The sequence below is a fragment of the Protopterus annectens genome, chromosome 3.part1 (assembly GCF_019279795.1).
Source record: "Protopterus annectens isolate FY-2018-M chromosome 3.part1, PAN1.0, whole genome shotgun sequence".
Classification (NCBI taxonomy): Eukaryota; Metazoa; Chordata; order Ceratodontiformes; family Protopteridae; genus Protopterus; species Protopterus annectens.
Window position 1 is genome coordinate 1,080,169,833 of NC_056732.1, and position 21,887 is coordinate 1,080,191,719.

Consider the following 21,887-nt stretch of genomic DNA (forward strand, 5'->3'; position numbering starts at 1 on the left):
CTGCCATTTCTGTGCATTTGTATTGATTGTATCCACTTTATTTTCTGAAAAAAACTAAAAAAATACTTGTTTTCCTGCCTTTCTAAGCTAGTATAGTCCAGTTTTCAGGTTAGTGCTGAATTCAGGGCTGTTACAAGTTTGTGTTTGTCCATACCTTACTTGGACAGAAGGAAGTTTCTCTGTTCACTGTGAGAGAGGGAGCCTTGAGCAGCCTATCTGTCCCTGGAGGAGTGGTTTCAGCCCAGAAATTAGTAGTTTATTGGCCATTTTGGGCCAATTTCGATCTCTTTCATTTCCCTGCTATAAAACTCGCATTTGTGCGGTTTTGCGTGCCTGGTAGCTAGGGTGTAACTATTCCCAGCTTCACAAAGTCTAATCTTCAATTTTTTCCCTTGGAACTAGACAAACTTTCAACTTAAGCACTCAAACCATTCACTTCTCATCCCGGCACTTGCTCAAAACTCATTGCAAGCACTAATAAACCTTAGCACTAGACCCCCCTATACTGTAGAGAAGGACAAGGCTCTTCACTATTCGACCTTACCAGCCAATCAGTAAAACAGTTCACTGTACATATTCAGGCATGCCCAAAGGGCAGTTTCTGGTGTACTCTTCGGTCCAACTGGTGAATCTGGGTATTTTGAGGCAATGTTAAAATTGCCTCATGTACACAGACAACCCTCTCCTCCTTTCACCAAACACCAATACATGCGAGAGATGCAATTATACAGCCAAACTGGAAGCTAAGCTATCTCAACCCAAGAATGGACCAGCCAGTCAAGAGGAGAAGGGAATTACTTGCATCACACCACCAGTCTCACATAGAACTATGAAGCCAGCACCGGCAACACACACAAATACATGAAAACATACTCGGAGGCTCTAAATAAAAATCTGCAAAAGCAACAGAGACCTCCAAAGCAGACATCCAAGCAACCTCCATCCCCCCCCCAACACAAACCATGAAACACATACTTCACAAAACCAGTGTGCCACACAATCACAGTCCTTAAGGCAAAATAACATACCCAACACACTAGTAATAGGTGACTCTATAGTCAGGCACACTGACGTCCCTCTCACTAGGCTGAACAAGGAAAAGGTTACTGTTAGCTGCCTATCGGGTGCCAAGATCAGCCACATAATACAAGCACTCAGGTCACTCCAGAACAAGTACAAATATGACTCTGTCATTGTCCATGTTGGTGTGAATGACCTGAGCCGTACCTCCCTGGACTACATGAAGAGAGACACGGAGGAGCTCTCTGATCACATAGCCCAAGCCGGTATGACGCTGACCCTGAGTAGCATCCTGCCCTCACCAAGAATGATACCACGGTATAGAGAAAAAATTATCAATTTCAACAATTGGCTAAGCTTCTGGTGTCATTCAAAGGGGGATCCAGTGTCTGCAAGCCTGGGATGACATGCTCGACAAGCAAGGCTGCTTCGCTAGAGACGGCTTGCACCTGTCACCCTTGGGCTTTTGAATACTAGCCAAGGCTCTTGCCACCACCATAGTGCCTTTTTCAGGCAAGGCTCAAAAGACAAACCCACCGCCATAAATAGCACAAGTAACAAAAAACTGAGGGTAATGCTACTCAATGCCAGAAGTCTAAACCTCAAAATGCATGCACTCGAGGCACTCCTCAGTATGGAGAAAATAGATACATGTGCAGTAATACAAACCTGGTTTAAGGCTCCAGAGATCACCCCAGTACTACCAGGCTACAACTCACACCATACATTTTGGCCACATAACCCAGACCGAAATACAAAAGGTGTGGAAGTATCCATATTCATCAAGGATAGCCACACCTCCAGGCTAGTGGCACAGCACAATGCTTCAGAGATAATCCACATGCAACTAACAACAGGCAAAACTGCTATTCAAATTATAGCTTGCTACAGATCACCCACCATATCCCAGGACCCCCACTCCGCATTCCTGGAAACAAAGGTCCTACCAAACACCCCAATACTGGGCGATTTCAATTACCCAAACATTAACGGGAGAACTACTCAAGTACATACTCCCTTGCCCTACATTTCCTAGAATTTATAAACTCAAAAGTACAGTTTTGTACCTACCATAAATGTAGATGTTCGAGGATTCCATTGCTGCAGTCCTTACTATTGGGTATAGTCCGCATCCAGTCGGCCCGAATACCAGAGTATAAGGCTGACGTCGGTCAGGGCGCATTAGACTGACGTCAGTACGTCAGGGTACTAATGCGCATGACCGGCGTCATATCCTCAGTCTTTTCTTGCCCCAGATGTCAGAAGACCCTAAAAAGACAAGGCCCAAAATACCTGCACCAAAACATGAACAATATATACAAAAATATAAGCAGGTAAACTCACCTACACAACCACCCCTAAACACAGAGGGAAGGAGGGAGGGTAAATTGGACTGCAGCAATGGAATCCTCGAACATCTACATTTATGGTAGGTACAAAACTGTACTATGTTCTTCGTTTCCATTGCTGCAGTCCTTACTATTGGGTAGAATCCCAAAGCAGAGGTAAGGGAGGCTGGCAAATCATAAAGAAGCAGGAGCTGACAACATGCCTTGCAAAACAGCTGTGGCAAAACCAGCCCTAGACTTAGAGTAGATAGGAAGGTGATAATGCTTAGAGAAAGTATGCACTGAACTCCAAGTAGCTGCTTCCAAAATATCCTTAGTTGCCACCCTAGAAATGCTGTTGAAGTGGCAGTAGCCCTAGTGGAATGAGGCCTAATCCCAGCTGGAACCTCCTTGCCATGATGGGAATAACAAAATGCAATGCAAAAGCCAATCCACCTAGAAATAGTTTGTTTTGACACAGGCTTGCCCTGTGAACTCAAAGCAAAAGAAACAAACAACTGCTGAGACTGCCTAAAATCCTTAGTCCTGCTTAAGTAATAACGCAATTGCCTGTGTACATCTAAAGTATGCAAAATCTTTTCCCCTTTATTTTGGGGGTCTGCATAAAAAGTAGGCAAATGAATAGTTTGGTTTAAAGCCACACTAGAAACCACCTTAGGCATAAAGGAAGGATTAGTACGTAATGATACCCTATCCCTATGGAAAATCAAAAAGGGCTCGACTGCCATAAGGGCCTGCAACTCAGACACCCTTCTTGCAGAAGTAATAGCCAACAAAAAAGCAGTCTTCCATGACAAATATTTCAATTCAGCAGTAGCCGCAGGCTCAAAAGGTTGTAGAGTAAGTTTTTCCAACACAAAATTGAGATCCCAAGCAGGAGTAGGAGCTCTACGTGGGGGTCTTATATTTTTGCCCTCTAAGAAACTGCTTGAACAAAGGATGCGAAAACAATGGTGGGTCACAATCATAGTGAGCTGAGATTGCTGCAGCATGAATCTTAATGGAAGAGAAGGACAGACCCTTGTCCAGTAACTCAGTAAGATATTGAAGAGCCATACTCAAATTAGGCTCAGAAATCTCCAAATTCTTTGCTTTACTCCAAAATAAAAATCTCTTCCATTTTGCTGCGTACACTTTCCTTGTACTAGGTCTTCTAGCTTCCCTAATCACATTTAAAACTTGTTGAGGAAGTTGAGACCTGCTGTGTTTCAACACAGAATATGCCAGGCTGTCAGATGAAGAGAGTGAAGCTTGACATTGAGCAGATGACCGTCCTGCTGGGATAACAGATGTGGAATCAAAGGTTAAGGCCATGGAGGCTTCTTTACCAGACTCCGTAGTAGAGGGTACCAGTGTTGCCAAGGCCAATCTGGAGCTATCAAAATCATCCTTGGCCTGTCCTGTCTGACCTTTAACAGTACCTTTGGAAGAAGAGGCAGAGGTGGAAAGGCATACACATGAAGGTTTGTCCAACTGAAAGACAGAGCATCCACTTTCCAAGCTGTGTGATGAAACCCCTTTGTGCAAAACTGTGGCAGCTGGTGGTTTAGTGGAAAAGCGAACAGATCTATGTCTGGAGTTCCCCATGACACTGTCAATTTCTGAAATACATGAAGATCCAGTTTCCACTTGTGGGGATCCATGATTTGTCTGCGTAACACATCTGCTAAGGAGTTCTGTGCTCCTGGCAGAAACCTTGCCTGAAGAGTTAGGTGCAAGCGTAGCGCAGTCTCCCATAAAATCATCGCTTGCCTGCATAGAGGATAAGAATGTGTTCCCCTTGTTTGTTGAAGTACCACATGACAGTTGTGTTGTCTGTTAGAATCAACACCTGCCCTGGAAGAAGTAACTCCTTGAAAGCCAGCAATGCGAACTGGACTGCTAACATCTCCTTCATGTTGATATGTAGATGCTGTAGTCTGGCAGGCCACTTGTCTTGTATCCACTTTCCATTTAGATGAGCTCCCCAAGCAATGTCTGACGCATCTGTCGGTAAAATCTGACTCGCCTCTGGCCGGGTCACAGAGAGTCCCTTGTTTAGGTGACATTCCTGAGCCCACCACAAAAATTCTCTTTGAAGGCAAGGTATTATTTGAATGACAGTGTCTAAATCCTGGCAGTGCTGTGTCCATACATTTTTGAGATACCATTGTAACTTCCTCATATGCAGTTTGGCATTGGGAAGCACCAGAATACAAGATGCCATGAACCCTAATGCTTGAAGGACTGTCTCTGCAGTCAGCACGGACTGATGAGATAGTTGATGGAAGTAAAGTGATAGACTCTTTTGTTTGTCCGGGGTTAAAAAGGCCATCTGGGCTGCTGTATTCAGTCTCACACCCAGAAAGCACATGTCTTGAGAGGGTACTAGACTGGACTTTATTTCGTTCACAGAATACCCTAGGCATCTTAGCACTGCTATAAGATATTCCAGATGCTGTAGAAGGTCTTCCTTTTCTTGAGCCAGAATCAGGCAGTCGTCTAAATAAGGATAGATTTGAAGTCCTTGTAGCCTGAAGTAAGCTATCACTGGAGCCAGAACCTTTGTGAATACTCTGGGCAGTAGATAAGCCAAAGGGCAATGCAGAGAACTGATAATGAGAATCTCCAGCTCGAAACCGCAGATACTTCCTGTAACTTAGCCTGATAGGCACATGAAGGTAAGCTTCCTTGAGATCTAAAGTTACCATCCAGTGATCTTTGCCCAGCAGGGGTAAAAGCTGTTGTAACGTCAACATCTTGAACTTGGGAATGTCCAGATAAGTGTTGAGGAGAGATAAATCCAAAAGCAGTCTCCACGTGTTCCCCTTTTTTGGTACTAGGAACATGCGAGAATAAAATCCTAGGCCCCTTTCTGATACATGGACTGGCTGAATGATGTCCAACACCCATCTGTCTTGAGTAATTAAATCCCAATTTTCTTTGAAAAGAGACAGTCGTCCTTCCAAAGGAGCTGCCAGGCGAGAATCTACTGGCAGCTGAAAAGGCAGGTCATTGGGTCTGTTTACGAAGGACTGACCCCTGCCCTCACCAGAAGTCTGAGCAGGTGAACTCCTGTTCTAGGCCTAAAAGAACCTTGAGCCCTGCCCCTACCACGTCTAGACCTACCCCTAGACTGGGAATCATAAGCAGGATATGTCCACCCCTTAGCAGGCCAATTTCTACTAAACTTCGGTGGCTGTACCTGCAAAAAATCTTTAACAGTTTGCATAGACTTAGCTTTGTCCTCCATTTTCTTTAAAACTGCTTCCACAGGTGAACCAAACAATACATCAGACTGTAAAGGAGCATCCAAAATCAGTGTCTTAACATGCTCAGCCAAATTTTGATCCCTCAACCAGGCATGCCTGCGAAGAACAGAACTAGTGGCAGCCACCCTCGAGGAGGCCTGCACAGCATCAAAACCACATTGCAAAGAATGCTTGCCCACTTGTTCAGACACAAACTAAATCCAGCAAGTCTTTACAATCAATACCTTCCGCCAAAGCATCCACCTTAGATTTCAATTGTGAAAGGAGATAATTTTGATATTTCAGCATGTGAAACTGACAATTCAACGCCTCATGGCTAGAGTGGAAGAAGTATACACTTTCTTACCCCACCTATCTAACGCCCTTGCCTCTTTGTCAGTGGGAACAGGATTTTTAACCACAGACGCCTTAACACCTTTAGGCCCCTGAGAAACAGTTTCTGGGTCCGCCCTAGGACTCTTAAACAAATACTTATGAGCTTCGGGCACCCTATAGTACCTATCAGGTTTAACAGGAGCAGGAGGCAAAGAATCAGGGTTCAGGAAGCCTCTGCAAAAACATCTTCCACCACATTCAACACAGGAGGTATAGCTAAGGGCCTATGCTGGGGTAAAAACAAGAATTCCCTAAGTCTCTTCCTGGAATCAGAGTAATCCTGGCCTTCCCATTTAAAGTGCTCCCTCATGGAATGCAGAGTCTCTGAAAATGAAAAATCCTCAGGAGGAGAAGCCGAAGGAGTGGCATCATCCACATCAGAATCAGAATAATGAGGATACTCCTGCAAATCTTCCAGAAGACTCAGAAGCCCCTGAACCCTGTTCAAAACTGTCAAACTCTGGTTCCACTCTAGGCCTCTTATCAGGAGGGCCCATAGAACCCCTAATCATAGTAATCAAATCTTCTGCCATTGTAAGCATATGTTTCTTAGGTACAGAACCCGAAAGGCTAGGAGAAGCCCCTACTGAAGCTGAAGTTGGCCTACCTCTAAAAGAAGTTTTGGCAACAGAAGGAGAGGCTCTAACTACTTTGGGAAGAGAGGGAAGAATAGTTACCTGAGAAGCCCCCTCAGCCTGGCCTGCCTCCTGAGAGGGTACATCCTGTAAAAGTAAAGTTTCTGCCTGAGACTCCATAGATACTCCTGGCAAAACCTCTGGCTCCACTGAGCCATCTAAAGAACCGACGTCCGGGACTGCCGGTTCATCAACCCTAGGCTTCGCTGTTTTGTCCTTGCGCTTCTTGGACGAAGCGGGCGTCGGAGCATCCGACGGCATTTTATAATTGCAACGCTTCCCAAACACTAATCTGGCACAGTCTAACCTCCTCTTAATAGTGCGTTTGTTAAACCTAGCACAAGAGCGGCAACCAACAACGTCGTGCTCAGGCCCTAAACAAGGTATACACAATGTATGGTAATCCCTATGAGGTATTTGTTTCCCACAAGAAATACAGTTATTCACTTTTCTGACATCCGGTTAAATACTGAGGCAAGAAAAACCAAAATGTTCCCAACGGGTACTTAGCCAACTCTGATTCGGTCTGAAACTCCGGTTTCGAAATATTTCAGAACGCCAACCTGCACTCGCAAAACTGCTTCTGCATCGGACCACGCGGCAAAAAAGACTGAGGATATGACGCCGGTCATGCGCATTAGTACCCTGACGTACTGACGTCAGTCTAATGCGCCCTGACCGACGTCAGCCTTATACTCTGGTATTCGGGCCGACTGGATGCGGACTATACCCAATAGTAAGGACTGCAGCAATGGAAAACGAAGAACATCGCCCTGGATCAACTGGTCAACACCCCCACTAGAGGTGACAACATATTGGACCTGGTCATCACCAACATGGGCGACCGGTGTTCTACACCGGAGGTCAACCCCTCACTGATTAGATATGACCATAAACTAATCACTCTGGATATCCACATTCCGCCACCACCCCTGGTCAAAGAAACCACCGTGAAAAACTTTTCAAAAGTAAATTTCATGTTACATAAGACCGAGGTGGGAAGTTTCAAAGCCCTCATGCTAAAGGATAACACTGTCCAAGCTGCAAAATCCTTTACTAATGCACTCTACAGGCACCTACAAGAATGCTTGGATCATGCTATCCCAAACAAAACCAAGACTCACTCCTCCAAGAAAATGAAAACAGTCTGGTAGACCCTTGCCATAAACAAGCTATACAATAGGAGGAGGAAACTAGTACAGAAGAGAGTAGAATCCCAAGAAGGGAAAACATCCCTGATCAGTATCAGCAAGAAACTACGTTCCCTCATAAAATCATCCAAGGCTAGCTTCAAAAGAAAAACTGCCATGGAATCCAAAGATAACCACAAGGCATTCTTTAGCTATGTCAAGAATCTAAGTGGCAATTCTCAGCTCTGCTCGGAGTTGGTGCAGAATGGCACAAAATACACTGGACCAACTGATATAGCCAACATCCTGGCACATAGGTTCAGTGCAAACTTCACCCCCTCTCACCCCCAAAAGGGCCCATAACTATACCAGAAGAATGTAGTGCCCCTGAAATCACAGACACTCGGGTTAAAACAGCCCTCTCAAGGCCAAAAATACATATCAATGGGACCGGACGGTGTCCCAGGCTGCCTCCTACATGAGCTCAAAGATGAACTAACCCCTCACCTAAACACACTGTTTAAAGTCAGCCTCTCCACAGGATACATGCCCACAGAGTGGCGCACAGCAATGGTTATTCTGTTCCACAAAGGTGGAGCCACAACTGACCCCGGGAACTATCGCCCTATAAGACTGACTAGCTTGGTCTGCACAGCTATGGAGCGCATCATCATGGATCTCATTAACAGAGACATTGGAAACCTCCAAACACTGGGCCCCACCCAGTTTGTTTTTGTTAAGGGCAGATCATGCCTCCTAAACCTGGTGGATTTCTTTGAGACAGTTACCAAGGCTATAGATGAGGGAAAGGTGGTCTACACAGCCTATCTAGACCTCACAAAGGCCTTCAACACCATTCCCCACTCAGGTATTCTAGACAAGCTCACCAGCCTGAACATAAACCCCTATGTCACGAGATGGGATGCCAACTGGCTCATGGACAGAACCCACATGGTAAGAGTTGCGGGAGCTAAGTCTCTGAAGCTAAACCAGTTACAAGTGGCGTTCCCCAGGGCTCAGTCCTAGGAACCCTCCTGTTCTGCATATACTTCTCAGAGGTACAGGCAAGCACAGGAGGACTATGGCTGACCAAGTTCGCAGATGACTGCAAACTAGGGGCTATAATTGACTCTCCGGCTGACACAGACATCCTCCAAAAGGGTCTCACTGAGACAAATACCTAGTGTTAAAACCATGGCCTCAAGCTAAATGCCAAAAAGTGCATAGTCTTCCCCTTTGGAAAAAACAAAGTACCCACAAACTACCACATAGGTGGTATCCCCCTAAATACGGAAGACATAAGGGATCTGGGGACCCAAGTAGATAGTAACCTCGTCTTTGATAATCACATTCCCAAAGTGGTTAGAAAATCCTTCTATGTGGCCCACCTAATCACAAAAGGGTTTGCATTCAGATCGAAAGAGGTTTTTGGGCACCTCTATGCATCACTCAGACCCATCATAGAGTACAATGCCCAATTTGGGATGTACCTTACAAGACACCTGCAACAACTGGAAAGACCACAGAAGTACCGTCACCAAGAGGATCATAGGCCTCAAGCAGATGCCCTATGCAGCTCGACTGAAGAAACTCCAGCTGTACTCGGTTGCAGACTGCCTATTCAGAGGTGATCTCTGTCCGACATACAAGGCCATGTCCAACCCAGAATTGATGGACATATGCTCCACCTAAAGAAAAACGTATCCACTCGAGCCACACGCTCCAGGGATCTAAACCTCACCACAACAATAAATAGGACATGCTGGAGGGATAGATTCCTGTCCCAGAGACTTCCCATGCTCTGGAACAAGATTCCAGTCTACATTAGTCAGAGCTCCTCGCTAACCCTCTTCCAAGAGAAACTTTGACGAGTGGATGGGAAACACAATTTACCCCAGGGATCGCTTTAATGGCTCTGCTGGACAGAGGCACAGGGAACTAATCTAAGGGGGCAGCGAAAGCCAACACATTCCTGCTAGGCTTATAAATGCCTTTGAGCAGATAGCCTAGTACTATCTATGAACCTATGAACCTATAATGTTTGCACAATCTTCACTGCAGCAGTCTTGACAGTTTATGGCTTTCAGTATACAATCCTTCTGCCATTAGTAATTCACAATCGGCAACAAGGTATGCAACTGTTTCCAATTCGGTTTTACAAAGCCTACATTTTGTCTGTTTCTCCCACATGTTCAAAGGACTTGTAAACCAACGTGTACATAGCCCACTATGTTGTGCCACCAGTATTAACCTTTCATGTCTTGGTTTGAATTCTCCTCTCCTTAACCATTCCTGTACTCATTCATAATCAACAGGAGGTTCTTCCAGAAGTTTTCTATACTTTCAACTATATTTATTAATTTTCCACATTTCTTGCCTTCACATCTAGCCCTTTACCTTATATTATTTCTTTTGTTTTTTGGCACATTCGGTTGCTGCCCAATTTTTAGCTACTTGTGGTTTGATTTCCATGCCTGCTTGATGCAGATATGCATCTACTAGCCTAAGCAGGGAAGTCATCTTAAATTTATTCTTCTAATGTTTTCAAAACTTTCACTACATTTGGGTTTTGTGAGGTCAGCAGATGTGTGGAGTCTCAACTGCAGATCTATACACGTAATCAATTTCAAGGAGGCCTATCCCTCCTTCAGAATGGGGAATATATAATCTTCGTATGCAATGATTTTTATAAAATCATTTGGTGAGCATGGATCATCCTTCTTGTTTTGCTATCTAATCTATCAAATACATTTTGGGGCCAGTCAATGACTCCAAAACTGTAATGTATTACAGGGAGAGCAAATTGGTTTATAGCTTGAATTTTATTCCCTAAAGTCAGTGCTGTTTACAGGAGTAATTCAAGTCTTCTAAAGTACCCCTTACTAAAATGTTATTCACATTTGTTCATGTTTTATTGTTCAGCCTTCATCAATTCCCAAATATTTATACACTTTCCCATGCTCACGATCTTTTCGTTTATTTACCGGGTAGTGTCTGACTGGGCTAGTAGCCCATTTAAAGTGGAGAATGGGGAGAAAAGCTCCAAAAAACAAGACACATAAAAGAATAAAGACTTTATGGTAGTAAGATCTGAATGCATACTATACATGGATTACTTGATAAAAGGTCAAACTAGCTAAATTCATTACATCATAGGAGCAATTTAGAAATGTAAGCTACAGATTATTGATAACAGTAAAATCAGAGATGTCAGACAGCATGCCACATGAAAAATATATGTACACATACTGCAATACTGTGTGAACAGACTATATTTGAAATACTGAATGCGATTAGAATCTAAGAGAGGAAACAGTCAATTAAGTTATCAAAAAAAAAAATCGCTGCATCTGTAAGAGGTGGATATAAGGGGATGTAGCTCAGTGGTAGAGCGCATGCTTTGCATGTATGAGGTCCTGGGTTCAATCCCCAGCATCTCCATAGCATTTGTATATCTGCTGTGGCTTTAGTGGTAATTCATATAGTCTATTGTGTCAATGGTCTGGGGTTCGAGACTGGCAGAGGTTTAAACCTTGACACGGTTATAAATAGAACGTGCTGGAGGGACAGATTCATCACCCAGAGACTCCCTATGCTGTGGAACAAAATCCCAGTACATGTGAGGCAGAGCACCTCGCTGGCCTTGTTCAAGAGGAATCTTGACCAATGGATGGGAGATCGCAGATATACCCCAGGGATTACTTCAGTGTCACTGCTTGACAAAGGCACAGAATAATGATAGGCATAGTTTTTATTCAAACTAAAGGGGTGGCGAAAGCCACATAACTATGGGCTAGGCTTATAAATGCCCTTGGGCAGATAGCCTAGTATGAACCTATGAACCTATGGATGAGCCTAGGTGGGAAAATAGTAGGAGAGAGGAAAATTATACAGGAAGACTACAGGGACAGATCCAGTTGCTTTTAAGATATTCTTTTATTTTAGTTTTAAAAGAAGAATGGCAGGGGGTGCTCTGTATGTTTACAGGAAGAGCATTCCAGGACTTTGCTATTTTGTTCTAGTAGAGGGAGTCACCATGGTAGTTATAAGACTGTGATTTTGAGCAGTGTTCTACCGGATAACCCAAGGGGCCTGCTGTTGACCTCTAGATAGACAAAGGTTAAAATTGTGGAGAAGCAATTGGGGCTGTGTATGACTTTTGTGGGGAAGGGTAAGTTGGTTCAATGTTAACAGGTTGGGAAGTTCTAGCCAGTTAAGCTGTTGAAGAGCAGAACACGGATGGGCTTTATGGAGATGACTGGTGGCAAGCTTTGCAATTTTGTTTTAGCAGGATTCAAGGTTGTGAAGGTCAGCTTTACATAAACTGGAAGATAAGTGAGCAGTAGAGAAGAGCAGATAGAAGCGAAGCCTCCTTGGTGTGTTAGGTAAAGTTTGGTTCTGTAGACAGCATAGAGTTTAGCATGGACTTTTTTGACAGATAAGGAAATATGAATATCAGATTTAAGTCTGTCATCTATTGTAATACCTAGGAGCTTTGCCTGGTTTGTAGGCTCAATTTTGGTACCACTGGCAAAGTGAATACAGAGGGGTAGGGAGCAGTGCTTGGTAGTTTTGTTTGTAAAAATCATTAACTTAAGTTTTATTTGGGTTAAGCATGAGCTGGTGGTTTGATAGGCAAGTTTCAATTTCCTGAAATGCTTTCTGCATCTTTTCGAGTATTTATTGTGGGGAAGGCGCACAGCAAATAAGAGATGTATCACCTGCATGCTGTATGATTGAGGCAAGTTGGGTTGCTGAATTGAGGCGATTAGCGAAGATGATAAAGAAAAGAGGGCCAAGTATAGAACCCTGTGGTACACCAGTGGATAATGACAGTAGAGAGGAGAGATTGTTCTCTCATTTAGTAGCCTATTTGCGGTTTTGTTAGATAAATGTGAAACCAAGTCAGGGATGCAGAATGTACAGTTGTGTACACTTACCATAAATGTAGATGTTCAAGTGTATTCACTGTTGCAGTCATCACACTTGGGTTATCTGCCTGCAAGTAAGACCTCAGTCGGCCCGAATACATGAGACTTGGTATTTCTGCGTTGGTTGCTGTCGTTCCAGGAATGACGTCAGGGGTATAAAAACAGGCAGCCGACATCATTACATCAGTTTTTCTTGCCCCAAATGTCAGGAGCCCCCACAGTAGGGAGCTAAGTTATGGTGGGGGAAAACACCACTAGTAAAAAGTAAATACCAATACCCTAAAAAGGAGGTAGGGTAGTAAAAGACAGTTTAGAGAGACAGAGAAAGAGAAAAAACGGGGATGGAGAGAGGGAAACCAAGACTGCAACAGTGAATACACTCGAACATCTATATTTATGATAAGTTCTTGTTGCAGTCATCACATTTGGGTAGATTCCCAAAGCTGAAGAAGGGTAGAGGCAGTCACAAAGAGTTAGGGCTGGCTAGAATGCCTTGCAGGACTGCTGTTGCAAAACCTGACCTGGATTTGGAAAAGATAAGCAAGGTGGTAATGCTTGGTGAAAGTGTGAACAGAACTCCAGGTAGAAGCTTCCAGGATGTCCCTGGTAGGGACTCCCCTGAGGAATGCTGTAGAGATAGAAGTTGCCCTAGTGGAATGTGTTCCAACCCCTTGAGGGGTTGGTTTCCCATGGTGCTTGCAGCAGAAATGGACACAATGTGCTATCCGTTTGGAAACCATTTGCTTTGAAATGGCCTTGCCCTCTGCTCCTGTTGCAAAGCTGGCTAGTAACTGGTCAGATTTTCTGAAGGGCTTAGTCCTAATCAAAGTAGAATCTGATCTGTCCGTGCACGTCCAAGGAGTGCAGGATCCTTTCCCGTTTATTTTGAGGTTTAGGGAAGAAGGTAGGCAAGTGGATGGATTGAGAGCCACACTGGACACCACTTTACGCATAAATGAAGGGTTAGACCCGAGGGAAACCCTGTTTGCATGGAAAATAATGAAGTGTTCCACAGCCATAAGTGCTTGTAGCTACACACTTCTAGCTGAAGTGATGGCCAGAAGCAAGGCTGTTTTCAGAGAGGAATTTCCTGTCTGCTGCCTGAATCAGGCAGTCGTCCCAGTATGGGTACATTTGAATATTTCTCTGTCTGCAGTAAGCAATGGCTGGGGCCAGGCACTTTGTGAATACTCTGGGAGCAATGGATAAGCCAAAGGGAAGTGCAGAGAACTGATAATGCATAGATCCTGCCCTGAAGCATGGATATTTTCTGCATCACTCCATTATACGGACGTGCAGATAAGCTTCTTTTAAGTCTATGGTGACTAAAATGGCATCCTAGGCTAGCATAGGTAGAAGCTATGGCAGGGTGAGCATTTTGAATTTGGGTACCACCAGGAAGATGTTGAGAATGGAAAGATCCAGGATTAGGAGCCAAGTGCCCTCTTTCCTGGGTACCAGGAAAAGTCTGGAATAGAACCCTTGACCTATCTGTTCTGCAGCAACAGGTTGAATTGCCCTTAGAGAGCAGGGATTGGACTTGATTTTGAGCCTCTGCCCACTGGTTTAGAGGGAGGTCTGGGAACCCTTTTGGGGTTGGCAGTGAGTGGAAGTAAAATTTGTACCCCTAGGATACAATGTTGAGGACCCATCGGTCTTTGGTGATGGGAATCCAGTTTTTTGCATGAGGGGCAAGTCTTCCCCCAAGGGACACAAGCAGTTGGGCAGAGGAGGGGACTGGAGTTGAGCAGTTACTGGGAATTCTTTCTGAAAGGGGGTGGTTTAGCACTCCCTGCTTTAGAGGTGGAGGCACTCCATTGCTTAGATCTCTACATATGCTGAGAGTGCAGTCTGGGGGGCCTGTTTCCCCAGGGTCTTGTTTTTGATGGCCTTGAGGGGGCTGGAAAGGACCAATGTTTCGAGGGACAAGGACTACTGAATCTAGGAGGCTGTACTAGAAGGAATTCTTTGATTGTCTGCACAGATTTAGCTTTTTCTTCCATCTTAAGAACCTCTTCTACTTTGGTGCCAAACAGACTGTCCTTGTTCAAAGAAGCGTCTAGTAACTTGGATTTGACATGATCTAGCAAGGTCTGCTCCTTGCCAAGCATGCCTTCTCAGTACAGAACCAGTGACTGCTGCCCCGTAAGATGCTTCTAGGGCATCAAAGCCACACTGCAATGTATGCTTGCTGACTTGGCTTGCAGAATACACACGCTCTTGCAATTCTTTATTTTCTGCACAGTCTGTTTGCTTAACAAGTTCCATAATATGTTGTTGGTACTTCAGCGTGTGAAACTGACCGTTCAACGCCCTAATGACAAGAGTTGCAGAGGTACATACTTTCTTACCCAATCTGTCCAAAGCTCTGGAATCCCTGTCCGAAGGGGTGGGATTCTTAGCTGTAGTTGCCTTGATACCCTTAGGCCCCTGGGAAATGATCTCTGGGTCAGCAGTAGGATTTTTGAAAAGAAATTTGTGAAAGGGGCAGGGTATCAGGAGTAAGACTGGATTCCATAAAAAGACATCATCAATTTCCAGGACTGGTGGTACTGCTAAAGGCCTGTGTTGAGGCAAGTCTAGAAATTCTCAGAGTCTCTTTTTGGACTCAAGATAATCTTGGCATTCCCAGTGGAAATGCTCTCTTAAAGTATGTTAAGGTTTCACCAAAAGAAAAACCCTCTGGAGGCGAGGCAGAAGGAATGGATTCCTCTACATCAGAATTCTCATAAGCAGATAAGGGCATGTCTTTATAATCAGAAACCTCAGAGTCATTGGACTCTTGGTCTGTTGAAGCCACTGGGGACTGATCTCTTTCTCTTAGCAGGGGAAGGCTGACTTCCTCTAAAGGTCTTCTGCCATTCTAAGCATTTTATTTTGTGGCAAGGGAGCTGCATGCACTTTGGTAGTCTGTTTTCTAGGCATAGAGCGTAATCTTGGTCTTAGAAACTCAGTAGTTTTAGACAGAACTGAAGTAGTCTGGGTTGAACATCGGTAGTGCGAAGAACTTCCTCAGAAGCAGGTGCCTGCTCAGCAGCTCTGGACCCATCCAAGGTAGAGATATCCGCCGGTCCCATAGTCTAAGAGTCTTGCGGCATACTAGACTCTGAATGGGTCTCGGTAGAGGCCTACGAATCCATTGAAGTGGGCATCAGGGGCTGCTAAAGCACCTCACTGAGTACTGGTGAACTGGTGACTAGCTTAACGGAAGTGCCGTCAGCAGCTTTGAATCTGTGCAGTCCATCTCTAGCCTTACGTTTTTTCGGAATATCGGTAGTCGGATGGCTTACCGAAGTCATTTCGGAATACGGAGATAGAGAATGAAAGTATTTAGCAACAATAAGGGGCTGATAACGAATGGTTCCGGAACTGAACAAGGCACAAAACCGACAGCGAGGTACGTCATAGCCTGGGCCTAGACAGGTGATGCAGTAAGAATGAAACTCTGTGTGATATTTGCTTTCCACAGGCAAGACACAACTTTTTCGGACATCAGTTAAAGCAAGAAAAAAGGATCCTCAATGGGGTACTTAGCTTTGGAAGACTTCAGGATGATTCAATTCGTAAACAAAAACTCAGGTAGCGGCCACCAGCACTTGCGAACTGCTTCTGCTTCGGGCTCCTTGGCAAGAAAGACTGATGTAATGGCGTCGGCTGCCTGTTTTTACACCCCTGATGTCATTCCTGGAGCGACAGCAACCGACGCAGAAATACTAAGTCTCTGGTATTCGGGCCAACTGAGGGCTACCTGCAGGCAGATGACCCAAGTGTGATGACTGCAACAGTGAAACACGAACAACATCGGAGATTGTACGTGTGAAACCAAGTCAGGGATGCAGAACTGAGATTGTACGTAGCAAGTTTGTCAAGTAGTAGTTGGTGAGAAATGGTGTCAAAAGCTTTTGACATGCCCAGGAAAATTGCAGAGACTAGTTGTCCGACTAGTTGCCCATTGTTCATAAGGTGATGAATAGTGTTAGTGAAGGATAAAAAGGCTGTGTTAGTACTATATTGGGGTCTAAAGCCATGCTGGGTTTCGGACAGAAGGTTATTAGTGGTAAGGTGGTTGAGGAGTTGTAGTTGAACACATTTCTCTAGGATTTCGGCTAAGGTTGGAAGGATAGCAATGGGACAGTAGTTGGAGATCTCTCGAGGAGCCACCCTTATGGAGGGGGATGATGAGAGTGATTTTCCAGAGGTGAGGCACATACTGTTCAGAGAAAGAATGGTTGATTAGTATAGAGATAAGATAGGTAATGGATGGTGCTGCTATTTTTAGGAATTCACTTGGCAGTTGATTGGCATCAAGGCAGCAGGGTTTAAGTTTGCTTAGAGGATTTTTAAATGTAAAAAGTTTGGATAGGTTTAAAAGAAAAGGAGGTTGTGGCATTAACAGCAGTGGATGTGAGTGTGAGAGGCGGTTGTTGGCTAGCAAGTAGGCAGGTGATAGTGAGGCTAAGGGTTCGGAGATGTTGGATGTGGTAGGAGAGGGGGTGGGGGTGTTTCCAGGGTTGAGGATGTAGTTTGCCAGAATTTTTGTGGGTTGTGTACAAATGTTTGAGAGGTTTGGAAGTGGTGATTTTTATCATTGTTAATTTTTTTTTTTTAGTTTGGTTTCTTAGTTGCTGATAAGCGGTGAGGTCAGTTTTGTTTATGGACTGGTATAGGGCCCTGGCTCTGTCCCATTGTTTAATCAGTAGTTTAGATTCATGGGAAAGCCATGGTAGCGGTTTGGATTTGGTGTGGATTTTTTGATGGGGGCTAGACTATTTAGTATTTCAAGAAGTTTGTTAAAGAATTCTACTGGTAGGTCCAAGTTTAGGGTACTTAATGGTGACCAATCACAATGTTTTAGTGACAGATTAAATAGGTCTGTGGATAAATGTTTCTTATTGCAGATGTATTTGAAGGGACTGTAAAGAGTTCAAATTCATTTTCTAAGGAGGAATGTAGGGGCATGGTCACTAAGGTTGATAGGAAGGCAGCCAGCTTGGTATCCCAGGTTTGGCTTGCAAGATCCAGTCACGTAGTGGCGGAGTGTTTGCCAGTGCATGTGAGACAGTTTATAACTTGGGAGAAATTGTACAGATTGATAAAGTTATTAGGGCAGTTAGAGGAGCAGGAAAGCCAGTCTAGATTAAAGTCAACTAAGATGATAGTTTGTTGAAAAGAGTGAGTAGACCAAGAGAAGTTCTATGCCTGGAAGATTGTTGACAGGGGGCAGATAGGCAGCTATGACATTCATCATTTTGCTGGGATTAATTTGCGTGCAGGTGATAAGAATTTCTGCATTGGGGATGTGCAGTTTAATTTTGATAGTTTTAGAGTCTTTCAACAATCACTAACACCACCTCTTTTGTTAGTTCATCTTGTCTAATAACATTATAACTGTTGTAAGTAATTTGTAATTTCTGAGTCTTTGATTGGGGGGGGGGGGGGTAACCAGGTCTCTGTTATAACTGCTACGTCAGGAAAATAGCTGGCTATGATCGCATCAAATTCAGAATTTTTATTTACAAGGCTTCTAAGGTTGAAAGTGGTTATTAGTAGGCTGGATTTGGATGTAGTTGGTAAGAAGTTGTGAACCTTTGTACCAGAGGGAGTTTGGTTAGGAGAATATATATGAGAGTCAGGGAGGTGCAGTTGAGTTGGAGACAAGTCATTGGTGGGACTTGGGTTGGGATGGATATCAGCTTGTAATTTGATTTAAGGAAGTACAGTAGTAATTTGTTTGGTGATAGCCTGATGGTATGTGAAAAGGAGCAGTTGAGGGTTTGAGGATTGTATATGCTTGAATGGAAAGAGAAGAGAGTTGGAAGTAGCATCTATAACCCACCACTCCACCCCCCTTTTGGCTATGTATGAGAAAATATGCAAATTAGATTTCAGGAAATTAGATATTGTTCTATATGTAGTTTTGTTTAAGGCTAATCTAACTAAAAAAGATTTTATTAGATTTCTTAAAAGCACAACAAATCAGGGTAATGAAGCCAGATTTTGTGGGGGGGGGGGGGTGGCAATAATTATGGATCATTATGATAAATGACAGAATGGAGAAATTGCTTGATACCTCTACTTACAAAAAAGTGTCACTCAATGAATTGAATGGAGCCTTTAGGAAGATAAACGTTCAACTAAATGACATTTCTGGAAAGACAAATAGATTTAAGTGTATATAATTATTTGAATGTTACTACAGTAAAAATTCCTATATTTTTTGGGAGTCCCTAAAATCCATAAATGCATTAATAATCCACCTATGCATCCCGCAGTGGATGTCAGGGACTCCATTACATCAGCTTGCGCTAAATATTTGGATTATGAATTTAACATATTGAAAACGAAACACAAATTTGTAAGGATTCCTGGAATTTTCTTGGAACATATTAATAACATTCAATATAGTACAGATGACATTTTGTTAACCATAGATGTACATGACTTGTACCTGGTAATCCCCTCAAGATATAGGTCTGGAATGGGTCAATGAGATGCTCCATAAATACTGCATTGCATAAGAAAAAGTAAATCTATTAATTGAACTTTTAGAACTACTACTTAATTACACACAGTTCAATGAACAATATTACTTACAAAAGGAGGGAATTGCGATGGGCTCACCATGTGGGGCAGCCTACGCTAATATGGTCATGGCATACACATAGTATTAGAGGAATTACTCCGTGTGGAGCATGCAAGTGGTGTTCAAAATACTAATTGGCAATTCTTTTACAGTGAGAAATACATTGCACAAAATAATGGGGAAATACAACTGCAACTCTAAAGCAGTAGTGTATCTTGCCTAATGTGGCTCCTGTTTCGGTTTTTATCAGTAAGACAGAGAGGAGGTTTGTTCAAAGGATCTATGAACACGAATATGCCATTAGAAATTTAAATCAGTGTAAGTCTTTAGCAAAACATATTCATGAAAATCCAGGGCATAGTTTTAAATACACAGTTATTGATAATGCCCAGGTTAATGATAGGTCTCCATGGATCATCTTACTGGAAAAGAAAGAATTGTTATGGCAGATTAGGCTGCAGGCTGACAACTGGCCAGGACTAAATGAGCATACTTCTAGAACACCTTTATTAAAATTAAAAGAATTTGAAAGGAAAAAATTACAATGTTGAGTATTTGTATCATAGTTTTTATTTTATTATACAAGATAGTTTATAAGCATTGTGAAAACGAAAAACTTCTTTTAAAGTAACGTGCATCAGTGCTTTTAAATGGATGTAATTTAATAAGGAGAGGCTAGACCAATTAGGAACAAGCTGCTAGTATTTAAATGGGTAACTGTGGTTATTTTAACGTCTAATGAAGTTTAGCAACATTGTTAAACGAAAGTGCTAACAATACTATCGTGTTGTTTAAGCTTTTTATTAAAAGTGCACATATCTTCAGTTGGAGCCTGCTTTTTCATCTTTCTGCAGCCGTACTGTCATTCACACAGCTGAGTTGGAGGCAAGTCACTGTTGGGACCTGGGTTAGAATGGATATCGGCTTGTAATTTGGTTTAAGGGAGTGCAGTAGTAGCTATAGTTTGGTGATAGCCTGATGATATCTGAAAAGCAGTTGAGAGTTTGAGGATTGCATATGTTTGAACAGAAAGAGGAGAGAGTCTGAAGTATTGTTTAACTGTGGGCAGACGTAGCTGTAGGGTTTGGTTGGGGGTTGATGATCAGTGAGAGTTTACACATGGGGTGATGGTAATTGATGCAATCATTGTGGGGGTTTGAGCCATCACAGGCTAGGTAGAGAAAGCCTGATAGTATACTATCGTAGTAAACAGAGTAGTAGAGTTGCCTATTTGGGGATGGAACAGAAAGAAATAGGGGAGTAGAGCTGAGCTAGTCGTGGGAGGGGAGGATATAAATAGATGTTTGAGTTTTTTTTTTATCTGAGATGAGACAGGGAGGCAGTGAATGTTGAACAGGTATGGTGGGAGGGTGTGGGAGGGAATCTGATTGGTGTTAGAAGGAAGGTTCTGATGTCAAGTATAAATGCAATGAAAGAGGAGGTGGGTGGGAATGGTTTGGGACTGGAGTGAGTCAGAGTATAGTGAGGGCGAATGGAGCAGGTCGGACCAGAATTATGACAGTGCAAAAAGGAACAAAATCAATCTGGCAGAAAGGTAGGAAACATTCTTTTTGAATGTCTGATGGTTTAGATGAGAAGAACTAAAAGTGTGTGAAATGTAGTTCCAGGTACTATTAAAACCTTTAGAAAAAAACTTCTAGTGCTTAGGGACTAATCCAGAGGAGCCTTTTACTACGAAAACAAAAAATGGGTGAAGATGAGATAAAGGGGTGGGGGGGGATCTAGCTCATTGCTGCCATGTCTCACAGGACAACCAGAACATGTAGAGGGATAGTTCAAACTGCATACAAGAGGGATTCAACAGAGAAAATACTTAAGACACCTACAACAAATTGTCTGCCAATTCACTTTGGGTTTGGCTGGTCCGTGCTTGCAGTCTTGACTGGATAATTGGCTGTCACTAGATAGTGCAACACAGGAACACAAAGAATGGGAAAGGAATGAAAACTGGCTGGGTCTACAGTACAATAAAATCAAGGGAGGCAACTAGAGAAAAAACAAAAGATGTTATTCAAAATGTAAGAGTAAGGGGTGGGTGGGAGTTGAGACAAGTGCAGGAGGGTAAAACAAGGAGTAGATTTGCAGCCCCTACGACATTAAGATGCAACCAATACATAATTCAGAAAGCTACTCAGCGACAAGCATGCAAGTAGCAGTAGTAACAGGAGGTCAACACAATTTAGCTATACCAATTCAATGATTATATTTCATCATTAGATTGTGCAGCCTTAACTACAGCCATTTAAATTCAAGCAAACACTGGTCAAAACTCGTAGAAATAATAAGCCAAATCTTATCAGGCATCAGGGCTCTGAATTACAGCAGGAATACGGCACAGTGAAGGCATATATTTGAAAATACATATGAAGACAAAAAACAGACCGTGCTAAGCGTTCAGAGAGCAAGGAATGCCATCAAGTTGGCTTCAAGTACAAAAAAACTTATGAAAAATGGATAACAATAGTGGCAGATTATGCTAATTAACTGGTGGGAGCCAGGTATATCTCGAGTTTGCAGCAGAAATGAATAAAAAACAAAATTACACCACCTTGCAGGTGCTTCACTGCCTGTGTGGAGTCTCAGCAGCAAGGA

At 43.2% G+C, this 21,887-nt stretch overlaps 2 protein-coding genes and 1 non-coding gene across 4 annotated transcripts in view; 1 reads left to right on the forward strand and 2 right to left on the reverse strand.

The window, feature by feature from the left end:
- Window positions 1-21,887, reverse strand: part of TMEM70 (transmembrane protein 70) — a 798,264-nt gene that overhangs the window by 359,313 nt on the left and 417,064 nt on the right. The gene's annotated exons all lie outside the window — the stretch shown is intronic.
- UBE2W (ubiquitin conjugating enzyme E2 W) overlaps window positions 1-21,887 on the reverse strand; it is a 514,818-nt gene that overhangs the window by 294,190 nt on the left and 198,741 nt on the right. The window lies entirely within an intron of this gene.
- On the forward strand, window positions 11,130-11,201 carry TRNAA-UGC. Its single transcript has one exon. It is a non-coding gene; the product is annotated as a tRNA-Ala (tRNA).